This window comes from Cricetulus griseus (assembly GCF_003668045.3).
Source record: "Cricetulus griseus strain 17A/GY chromosome 1 unlocalized genomic scaffold, alternate assembly CriGri-PICRH-1.0 chr1_1, whole genome shotgun sequence".
In the NCBI taxonomy this organism is placed as follows: Eukaryota; Metazoa; Chordata; class Mammalia; order Rodentia; family Cricetidae; genus Cricetulus; species Cricetulus griseus.
In genome coordinates, this window is record NW_023276807.1 from 162,654,326 (window position 1) to 162,666,736 (window position 12,411).

The 12,411-nt window shown below is 41.8% G+C and overlaps 1 pseudogene; it reads left to right on the forward strand.

The window, feature by feature from the left end:
• On the forward strand, positions 1–1,057 carry LOC100754166 (annotated as a pseudogene).
• Positions 1,058–12,411: the final 11,354 nt, after the last annotated feature.

Consider the following 12,411-nt stretch of genomic DNA (forward strand, 5'->3'; position numbering starts at 1 on the left):
ATGTCCACCAAGAATTTCCCAGTCAGTGACGGCGACTGGATCTGCCCTGTCAGGATCTGCCCTGACAAGAAGTGTGGAAATGTAAACTTTGCTAGGAGAACAAGCTGTAATCGATGCGGTCGAGAGAAAACAACTGAAGCCAAGATGATGAAAGCTGGGGGCACAGAAATAGGAAAGACGCTGGCAGAGAAGAGCCAGGGCTTATTTAGTGCAAATGACTGGCAGTGCAAAACTTGCAGTAATGTGAATTGGGCCAGAAGATCAGAGTGTAACATGTGTAACACTCCAAAGTATGCTAAGCTAGAAGAGAGAACAGGATATGGAGGTGGTTTTAATGAAAGAGAAAATGTTGAGTATATAGAAAGAGAAGAATCTGATGGAGAGTATGATGAGTTTGGACGTAAAAAGAAGAAATACAGGGGAAAGGCAGTTGGTCCTGCATCTATATTAAAGGAAGTTGAAGATAAAGAATCAGAGGGAGAAGAAGAGGGTGAGGATGAAGATCTGTCTAAATATAAGCTGGACGAGGTCGAGGATGAAGATGATGCTGACCTCTCAAAATATAATCTTGATGCCAGTGAAGAAGATAGTAATAAAAAGAAAGCCAATAGACGGAGTCGCTCAAAGTCTCGATCATCTCACTCGAGATCTTCATCACGCTCATCCTCCCTCTCAAGTTCAAGGTCCAGGTCCAGGTCCCGTTCACGAAGCTCTTCCAGTTCGCAGTCAAGGTCTCACTCCGGTTCGAGAGAACATTCCAGATCCCATGGTTCGAAATCAAGATCCAGCTCCAGGTCCCACAGGGGCTCTTCCTCCCCAAGAAAAAGATCTTAGTCGAGTTCTTCATCATCTCCTGAAAGAGACAGTAAGAGGAGTCGATCTAGACCTTCTTCACCTGCTGTTCGCAAAAAAAGACGAACAAGATCACGGTCACCCGAAAGGCACCACAGGTCGTCTTCCGGATCAACCCATTCTGGTTCCCGTTCAAGTTCAAAAAAGAAATAATGTATTAAAATTTACATCTTTAAAAAACATTAAATACAGTGCATGAAGCATATTTTTTAGGAAGTTGATGTCTCATTTGGTCAGAAGTGCTACATCTGCTAGTAGAGGTGCATGCATGCCTTTGTTGTTTTTCAAAACAGTACAACTGTGTTTATTTGTGAAATTGAAAGTAAATTGCGTTTTAAGCCATACTGTTCCCCAGATAAATGCTCTGTTCATTATTTACAACCATTTGCTGTGTTTAGAAACAGCTGTAACAAAGTACTTTGTTTCCTTGTCCTTTTCATTTCTAAATGTCCTATTGACAGAGACAGGGTTGCCTGGACTTCAGACACATGGACAAGGCTAATAAAATTGTTGAAAACATCAGTTCATGTTCATATGGGAGAAGTAGTCAACCTGGTTATGTTGTTTAACTGTGTCAGTGATTTATTACCAGACGTTAACTACAGTTCACAAAGCTGACAACTGGGAACTTTGAGTTCTCTGTTCTGAGGGTGCCTTAGAATCATTATCTCTCTTATCGGCTTTACACCGATTTTAATGCAAGAGGATATTAGCAATTGCAGAAGGAACAGGTTATCCATCTTACTTCAAAATGTCTATCTAAATATAAGTTTAAGAAATATGGATATCCTTTAAATCTAGTTACCAAATATTGTACTTGATTGACAAAAATTTAAAAAAAGACTAAATCATAGTTCACGGGCAAATTGAAGAAAGTTTTTGAAGCCTATTTCTCAGTGACAGGCTGACAGAGATATGAATTTAAGTGAACATTTGCCTTGAGATGTCTGATTTTTCAGCACTGTAGATGTCTAAGTAACAGAAGAATTCTTATGTCTGCATGATGTCGGCAGAATTATTTCTTTCCTCACCTGAAAAAACAAACAAACAAACATATGGCTTAAAATGCTTTCAGAGTTTTATTTATAAAATTAAAATCTGGTTACTTGACATCCATTTTGTTCTCTGGTTTAAAAGTTAAAAGGTTTCTTTTTAACAGTCTCTCCAGCAGCAAAGCAAGGTAAGTATACAATTGACCTGCAGTTGTGCTGGGGCTTCTTGTTACAGGAATTGTTTTTCCTGTTTCTCCCCTCCTTTAGTATTTGCTGCGGTTTAAATAAGTAAAGCATTCTAAGATGTTTAGTAGATAGATCAAACAATGTTTTTATTTTAAAGTGCTTTTCACCTCAACTGATCTAAAGATGAAAACAAAATATCGTATGTAGAAATATTTTCGTAATATTTTTACAAGCTTTCCTGTGTTTTTTTGTCTTTATTTTCCTTGCTGCATTTACTGTAGGTTGCACAGAACTCTTACTCTCTTGTAATTGTGCCTCAGACTTCTCGAAAGTCAACTTTTCTGAGTTGCCTAGATCTTCTAGATCCGACGTGTTAGCCTTCATTTGTTCTTGTGCTTTCTGTATTTAAAACTTGGGCTGTACTAGGCAAATACAAGATTATAAATTTAGCTAATAGAGTTTACAAAACAGTTGAGATGATTATGATTGGATTTGGTTTAACTGAGCTGTACTAGTTCATTTCATAAGGAAATGATACTGTAGACAAATGTAAATAAAATCTGAGTCAAGCATCAAAAAAAAAAAAGAAAAGAAAAGAAAAGAAAGAAACAGTCTTTAATATCTATAGAGACCATAGGCCAGGATGCAGGTAAAGAGGTTAAAAGTGGAAGACCATGTTGCACAAGGCCCATAATTTGCATCTACTGATTAATAGCTCTAAGATCATGAAGCAATCTCCATTTACCAGATTTTTTCTTAATAACAAAGATGGGAGTATACCATGGAGACACAGAGGATTTTATATGCCCCAGATCCAGCTGCTCCTGCACTAGAGTCCTAGCAGCCTCCAGTTTTTCAGAGGAAAGTGGCCACTGAGGAACCCATACCGGCTCCTCTGTTTTCCAGGTAATAGGAATACCTTCCCCAGTGGCCCCTAGGAAAAACCCAGACCTAGATTCTTTGGTCTCGGTTGTGGAATAATAGGACTAGTTCGGCCCTGCAGATGTTTTCTGAGCCCCCGACCTGGGACGTATCCCATGTGTCTCATAATATCTTGAGATGTTTCCGAGTATTCATTTGTGAGTTTAAAACCCATATTCTTTAACAGATCTCTTCCCCATAGTGAAATTGGTAAGTCTAACACATAAGACTGCATGGTCCCTGAATGCCCTTCCTGATCTTTCCAAGGCAATTGTCTAGCACTCATATCAGGGGCCTTAGCATAGCCCAAACCTTGTAAAGTTTGGGAAGAGACCTGTATAGGCCAGCCAGAGGGCCAATCTTTGGTGGCTATGATGCTCTTATCAGCTCCAGAATCTAGTAAGCCTAGGATTTTCTTACCATCCACTATTAACTCAAGGGTTGGACGTTGATCGAGGTCTAAAGCTAGGAAGGTTAAGTTTGAACCAGTGGAACCAAAGCCTCCCTCTCCTCTCTCTCTGGTTTGAGCTGGAAACTTATCATGTTAACTTGGCAAAAGCAGTAGCTGTGCTATCCTGTCTCCAGGAGAAATGGCTATAATCTCTCTAGGAGATTCTACCATGATCTTTACTACACCCATATAATCAGGATCTATAACTCCAGGATGTACTCGTAGACATTTCAAGGCTGAAGATGATCTTCCTATAAGCAGGCCTACTGTGCCAGGCTCAAGGGGTACCTTAAAATCAGTGTCAACGAGCTGGACCCCCATTCTGGGAGTTAATACTAGTCTGGTGGTAGAGCATAAGTCCAGCCCCGAGGAGCCTGTAGTGGCTCTCCTTGGTCTCTCGGATGTTGAAGAGAGGGCCAGGTTTTGGGACTCTGCTCCTGGTTCTGACCCTCCATGGCCCCATATATTTGTGGGCCCTGGGGTGGTGGGCCCCGTCGTCCATTTTTTGGATGAGCTCCTCCATACCCCTGAACAAGAGGCTGTCCATTGATGTCTTTTACTGATCTACAATCCTTAGCCCAATGGTTTCCTTTTCTACATCTAGGGCATAAGCCCAGTTGCTTAGGGCTCGGGGTAGAATTATTGACTGTAGTATTTCCTCTTTCTGGGCATTGCCTTTTCAAATGCCCTTGCTTGCCGCGTTTAAAGCAAGCTCCTGAACTTCCACCTTTCTTAGTTAATTGCATCACAGCAGCTGCTAGGCCAGCATTGGTCAATGGGCCCCCTAACTCCCTACAGACCTTCATCCAGACTTCAAGGCCTTTACCTTTATATGGAGTTATTGCAGCCCTACATTCCTTTGTACATTGTTCATAAATCATCTGTTTGATCAAAGGCATAGCAGCATTTGGATCCCCAAACACTCGTCCTGTAGATTCTACCATTCTTGCCACAAAGTCTGAAAAGGGTTCCATAGGACCTTGTAATATCTTTGTAAGATTTCCAATGACCTCACCTCTGCTTGGAGGCAGAGACCTCCAAGCCCTAATGGCTATTTGGTTAATCTGATCATACACTGTTTGTTGCTGTGCAAAACGTCCCTGACCAAGAAGCATGTCCACATCCCAGGCTGGATTATCAGCCTCGAGGTTAGGCGCACCTTGATCATTGGCAAATTCAATTTGGAAAGCTCTCCAATCTAAATATTGTCCTGGTGATAAACAAGCGCTTACCAAATTCATCCAGTCACTAGGTGTCATACAGAAGCGATTGAGTGCTTCTACCTGAGCAATTGTAAAAGCTGCCGTCACCTCATAGGTGCGTACCGACTCTGCCAGAGCCTTGACTATTTTAAAGTCAGTCGGCTCATGATATGTCTGTTGGTTACCATCTGTAAAAACTGGATAAGCCAGTGGTCGAGCAATCCGGAACTCAGTGCGAACAGTACGCCACACTTCCGGACAGAAGGTGGAGCAACCAGGAGCTCCTATGTCCTCTTTCGAGCAGTAGCGGGGAGGAGCAACAGGGCGGTGCCCTTGCTTTATAGCCGCCATTTTAGGGTGCTGTTTTTCTGGTACTTTTAAGGAATGTTTTTCCATGAGCTCAATAATCTCTCCCTCCTCATCCTCCGTGAGGTCCTCATCCTCACATATATCCTGCTCTGATCCTGAATCCTCTCCTTGTTCTTTTACCTCCTTCCTCAATTCTCTTAGAGCAGGATAGACTCGCTTCTTATTCCCTTTCTGTTTTTCCTTTCCAGTCTCACTTTCTGTTCTGATCTTTCTTCTTGAAGCATTTCAAGGGCAGCTTGTCCATTTGCTATAGCTTTCTTATTTCCCTCTTGGTCCTCTAGACAGATGTGTACTAGTCGCCATATCGGGCGAACGCATGGCTCCAATGTTCCTTGTTCCCAGGCAAAATCCAAATCTTTCCCTAACTTATCCCAACTAGCCACCGAGAGATTGCCCGAAACCGAGAACCAGGGTGCAATGGTGTCAAATTCACTCAGGAACCTCTGCAATGTGGCTTTAGTTAACCTTAAATTTTTAGAATGAAGCAGCTCTTGAAGAGCCAGAAAAATTGGATGTGATTGTGACGATCCCATTGTACTTTTGTTTTAATTTGTGCAGTCCGAAGGCGTGCAAGTTGGATAGCACCACCAAAAAACAAAAGCCCACACTGCAAAGTTAAAAAATATCCAAATCACCACTATAATAGTGGGGTCCATTCATTTTACTCTCACTCTGCAAGTTAAAGCAGGAGCGAGGTGTTTACTTTCGGTTCAGTCTTGCTCCTCTCCGGAGACTTTATTGCCTCTTTGCCGAGGGCTTTTATCGTTACTTTTACTTTACCAGAGACCTTATTGCCTCTTTACCGTATTGTTCTTTTACCGGAGACCTTATTGCCGCATTCACCGAGGACCTACTTGTCCCACTTACCTTGGGAACTTACCGGTGCCACCCCGACTGTGAGAAGTTCTGATTCCCCGTACGGGCCACCACTTGTCGAGTCCACCCTTGACCAGCAAGAACGACGCAACACCGAGGAATCTTTTTCTCACAGTTTATTCGGGAACCTTGCTTTACAGGAAGTGGCCCGAACCCAGGAAGGCGGGGCTTAATATATCCAGCAACTACCAATCATCTACGCCCAGGTGGCACGCTAGGATAGGTTGTCACCAAGCAGATTTAGAAGGATACGTGGCCTCTCTCCTAATAAGGAGTTGTTTACCACAGAGAGCACTCGTCGTTGGGCTGGCAGAAGGCGGAAACCGGCGCCATCTTGTAGGCGCGGTACTCTGCAGCACCCAACAATTCCCTAGTGCCAGATTTCTCTTTAAACCTATCTTGGCTCCCTCTATTGATGTGTCTCTTTCTTGCTCTCCTCTATTCCTCTCCCCACTCAATCTTCCTGATCCTATCTCTGTGAGTTCGAGACCAGCCTGGTCTACAAGAGCTAGTTCCAGGACAGCCTCCAAAAGCCACAGAGAAACCCTGTCTCAGAAAAAAAAAAAAAACAAAAAAACAAAAAAATCTTCCTGGTCCTTCATATTTTCCTCCCTTCTCCTCCTTCTCCTACCTCCCTCTCCCCTCCCCCATGATCCCAATTTGTTCAGGGGCACTTGTCCCTTTCAGCTTCACTGGGGGACTGTGTTATGTCTCTCTTAAGGTCCTCCCGTTTCCTAGCTTCTCTGGAGATGTGGATTGTAAGCTGGTAATCCTTTTCTCTATGTCTAATATATACATATGAGTGAGTATATACCATGTTTGTCTTTCTGTGACTGGGTTACCTCACTTAGAATGGTTTCCTTTAGTTCCATCCATTTGCCTGCAAATTTCAAGATTCCTTTTTTTGTTGTTTTTTTTTTTTTTTTTTTTTTTTTTTTTTTTTTTTTGTTTTTTTTACACTGAGTAGTACTCCATTGTGTAAATGTACCACATTTTCTGTATCCATTCTTCAGTTGAGGGGCATCTATGTTGCTTCCAGGTTCTGGATATTACATATAATGCTACTATGAACATAGTTGAATAGATGTCCTTGTAGTATGAATGTACATCTTTTGGGTATATGCCTAAGAGTGGAATTGCTGGATCTTGTGGTAGACTGATTCTCATTTTCTGGAGAAACCACCATACTGATTTCCATAGTGGCTGTATGAGTTTGCACTCCACCAGCAATGGAGGAGTGTTCCTCTTTCTTCATATCCTCTCCAGCATAACCTGTCATTGGCATTTTTTGATTTTAGCCATTCTGATGGGTGTAAGATGATATCTCAGAGTTGTTTTGAGTTGCATTTCCCTGATGGCTAAGGATGTGGAGCAATTTCTTAAGTGTTTTTCAACCATTTTAGATTCCTCTATTGAGAATTCTCTATTTAGTTCTGTATACCACTTTTTAATTGGATTATTTGGTGTTTTGGTGACTAGCTTCTTGAGTTCTATGTATATTTTGGAAGCTAGCTCTCTGTCTGATGTGGGGTTGGTGAAGATCTTTTCCCATTCTGTGGGTTGCCGTTTTGTCTTGTTGACTGTGTCTTTTGCCTTACATAAGCTTCTCAGTTTCAGGAGGTCCCATTTATTCATTGTCTATCTTAGTGTCTGTGCTAGTGACATTATGTTCAGGAAGTGGTCTCCTGTGCCAGTTCGTTCAAAGTTATCTCCCATTTTCTCTTCTAAGAGGTTCAGTGTGGTTGGGTTTATGTTGAGGTCTTTGATCCATTTGGGCTTAAGTTTTGTGCATGGTGATAGATATGGATCTATCTGCAACCTTCTACCTGTCTGAGTCCAGTAATGCCAGCACCATTTGTTGAAGATGCTTTCTTCTTTTCCATTGTATACTTTTAGCTTCTTTGTCAAAGATCAGGTGTTCATAGTTGTGTGGGTTAATATAAGGGTCTTCAATTTGATTCCATTGGTCTACCTGTCTTTTTTTTTGTACCAATACCAAGCTATTTTTATTACTATAGCTCTATAGTAGAGCTTGAAGTCAGGGATGGTGTACATACTGTACAGGTCTCTCACTTTTTTGGTTAGAGTTACCCCAAGATATTTTATGTTGTTTGTGGCTATTGTGAAGGGTGATGTTTCTCTGATTTCTTTCTCACTGTGTTTATCATCTGTATATAGTAAGGCTACTGATTTTTTTGAGTTAATTTTGTATCCTGCTACTTTGCTGAAGATGTTTATCAACTGTAGGAGTTCCCTGGTAGAGTTTTTTGGGTCACTTATGTAGACTATCATATCATCTGCAAATAGTGAGAGTTTGACTTCTTCTTTTCCGATTTGTATCCCCTTGATCTCCTTTTGTCTTATTGCTCTAGCTAGGACTTCAAGGACAATATTGAAGAGGTATGGAAAGAGTGGACAGCCTTGTCTTGTTCCTGATTTTAGAGGAATTTCATTGAGTTTCTCTCCATTTAATGTTGGCTGTTGGCTTGCTGTATATTGTTTTTATTATGTTGAGGTATGTTCCTGTTATCCCTGATTTCTCCAGGACCTTTATCATGAAGGGATGTTGGATTTTGTCAAAGGCTTTTTCGGCATCTAGTGAGATGATCATGTGATGTTTTTTTCCTCAGTCTGTTTATATGGTGAATTACATTGATGGATTTTCATATGTTGAACCATTCTTGCATCCCTGGGATGAAGCCTACTTGATCGGGATGGATGATTTCTCTAATGTGTTCTTGGATTCGATTTGCCAATATTTTATTGAGAATTTTTGTGTCAATGTTCATGAGGGATATTGTCTGTAGTTCTCTTTCTTAGTTGTGCCTTTGTGTGGCTTGGGTATCAAGGTTATTGTGGCCTCATAGAAAGAGTTTGGTAATGACTCTTCTGCTTCTATTGTGTGGAATACTTTGAGGAGAATTGGTATTAGCTGTACTTTGAATTTCTGGTAGAATTCTGCACTGAAGCCATCTGGTCCTGGGCTTTTTTTGGTTTGGAGAGTTCTAATGACTGCTTCAATTTCATTAGAGGTTATAGGTCTATTTAAGTTGCTTATCTGTTCTTGATTTAATTTTGGAAAGTGAAATCTGTCCAGAAAATTGCTTAGTAAGTACCCCAGCATGACTTACCTGGTGCTTGGAAAAGATGAGAAGTGAAAACTCCCTCAGCATTACTGTCTAACATGATTGCTTTTAAATCTAAGTTCAGGTCCTCTTTCCAACAGTGGCCTCTGAAAACCAAACCAAAAAAGGACAAGAAAAGCATAATTCACTCAGGATCCTTCATCTAATAGTTAAGCTACACTTGAACATTGCACATAATAAAGAACTAGTAGTGAGTTGACCCAGAATTTGTATAAGGAGAAAAAGTAATTAAACAGAGACCTCACTAAAGAGGAAGAGGAGGAGGAGGAGGAAGAAGAGGTGGAGAAGAAGAATTCCATTAGCTGGGCCTCTCAGTGGTGAACTAGAGATCTGAAAACCAGAAATAATCTGCACATGACAAATGAAGGTTGTAAAGAAGTGATGCTTTTTAGTTACTATCAAAACAAGTCCAGGCTGGAATATTGTTGGTCTGGTTGCAAACAGAAGATAGGCATCAGATTTAGGGCTCTGAGCCGAAAAAGCCCTAACGCGTAATCTGGTTACAATCTGTTTTCATTCATTCATTTTTTTTTTTTTTAACTAGCAGAGACAGACTTACTCCTGTGTTCTGGAGAAGACCGGAAAGTGCTGTCCATGCTGGGAAACAGAACAGCCTAGGCAGTAGAAGTACTTTGAGATAATGTCAAGGGAACAGTTTGCAGAAACCATGAGCAGCAATAAAGATGTTGACTTTTCTTCAAACATGATAACTCAGGTCTGATATCCCAACACATGAGATACTGAGACAGGGCAATTTAAAGCCAACCTAGGCTACATAGCAAGCTCCAGGGCACCCTGTACTATATAGTGAGACCCTCTCTCAAGACAAACAAAAGATGCAGCTTTTTGGAGTTGGAAGCTGGGTTAGACACAGGGGTGGCAATGTATATGATCTTCATACTTTCCCACAAATAGCAAGCATTGATAATTGATTCCAGAATGTTCCTGTTGTGTACACCTGAGAATCCTTCAAAAGACAGTGTATACTATGTTATTACCATGGGATTGTAGTTAGCGAATGATATGAGCTTAAGTTACTGTGTGAGAGATACTTAGAGCAAAACTAAGTTGTAGAGATTGTGTGCTATTCAGTTCTGGATGGCACTATGGGAGCATGCCACATTTTCCAGTGATGTGGCAAATATCTGAGGAAAACAAGCACGAATCCAGGTTTCAGAAGTTTCAGTCCATTATGGTGGAAAGTGTCTGCTAGAGCAAAACGCTCCCCCCATGGTGGGGACAAAGCTGTAAGCTAGAGCAAATGCCTGTGTTAGTGTGACTTCTGATCTTCCTCCTGCATTTATTCCATCTAGGTCCCCAGACTATGGGCTGGTGCCTCACACATTCAGGGTGGGGTTTTGCCCTGTGGTGGTTTGAATGAGGATGGCCCCTATAGGCTCATATATTTGAATGCTTGGTTCCCAGTTGTTGGACTGTTTAGGAATGATTAGGAGGTGTGGTCATGTTGGAGGAGGTGTGTCACAGGGTGGGCTTTCAAAAGCCAACACCAGGTCTGTCTGTCTGTCTACCTGCCTCTCTATCTCTGTGTCTGTCTGTCTGTCTGTCTGTCTGTCTGTCTGTCTGTCTTCTCTCTTTCTCTCTCTATCTCTCTCTCTCTCTCTCTCACACACACACACACACACACACACACACACACACACACACACACACACACTTCTGCGTTTAGCTGTGTGCGTTTAGCTATGGCTCCAGCACCATGCTCTCCTGTCTGCACACATGCTCCCCAGCATGATGGTCATGGAGTGACCCTTTGAACTACAAGCAAATCCTCAATTAAATGCATCTTTTATAAGCTGCCTTGGTCATGTCTCTTCAAAGCAATGGAATAGTAACTAAGATACTTCCTTAGTTGCTTCTCTCTGGAAACACCTTACAGACATGCCCAGGGGTACACTCTATTAATCTCAATCCAGTCAAGCTATCAATCAAGATTAACCATCATAGAGATAGACTTTAGGCCTCAAGAATGAGTTGAAGACATTATCTTTTAAACTCACTCTCTAGACCAGGCTGGTCTCGAGCTCACAGAGATCTGCCTGCCTCTGCCTCCCGAGTGGATGTACCACCACCACCAGCAAAATAAACCTTTAAAAAAATCAAGTCAAATAAAAATATACCAGGGATCTGGGGTAAAGAGGTGATGGTTTAATGTTTAAGAGCATGTATTGCTCTTCCAGTGGACCTGGGTTCAGTTTCCAGTACCCCAATCCAGACAACTGTTCACTGCCTACAACTCTATCTCAGGGGACCTGACATCCTTTTCTGGACTCTTTGGGCACCTGCACACACAGGGCATACATACACATGAATAAAATATCTTTTAAAAGTTAAAACTGCTGGGCGGTGGTGGTGCATGCCTTTAATCCCAGCACTCAGGAGGCAGAGGCAGGTGAATCTCTTGTAGTTCAAGACCCAGGCTGCCTACAAGAGCTAGTTCAGGTCAGCTCCCCAAAGCCACAGAGAAACCCTGTCTCGAAAAACAAAAACAAAAAAAAAAAAAAAAAGAAAGAAAAAAAAAGTTAAAACTGTGTGGTGGCACACATCGACAGCCTAGTTTACATGGTGAGTTCTAGGCCAGCCAGGACTATGCAGAATGACCTTGTCTCAAAAAAATAAAATAAAGTATTAACTAGGGGTCATCATTTCTTAGCCCTTTGACTAAGAACAAGTATAAAACTATACTGGGGGAAATGAGTACATTCCTACACACGTTTGTCTGTGTATCAAGTACACCTATACTCATGTATGCCACCACTGCTTATATGTGCGGATATCATTAAAGATGGAGAAATGTACCAAGGATACTTTTTTTGTTTGTTTTGTTTTTTTCAAGACAGGGTTTCTCTGTGACTTTGGAGGCTGTTCTAGAACTAGCTCTTGTAGACCAGACTGGCCTCGAACTCATAGAGATCCGCCTGCCTCTGCCTCCTGAGTGCTGGGATTAAAAGCGTGCACCACCAACGCCGGGCTTCCAAGGATACGTTTTAACAAAAAATCACTTTAATCAAAATAAACAATGTCCTGCAGGGGGGGGGGGAGGAATCCCACAAAGTAAAATCATTTTTGCCACAACACCAACATGGGAAATATGCTAATAAAATATCCAAAGCTTAGCTGGGCGTTCGTGGTGCACACCTTTAATCCCAGCATTCGGGAGGCAGAGGCAGGCAGATCTCTGTGAGTTCGAGACCAGCCTGGTCTACAAGAGCTAGTTCCAGGACAGCCTCCAGAGCCACAGAGAAACCCTGTCTCGAAAAACCAAAAACCAAAAAAAACAACAACAAAAAAATATCCAAAGCTTAAAATCCACCCCAGGGCCTAGACTGTATCTATTTTTGTGTGTATATATTTGTGCCATGCCTGTGCCTGATGCCCACAGAGGTCAGAAGAGGGCA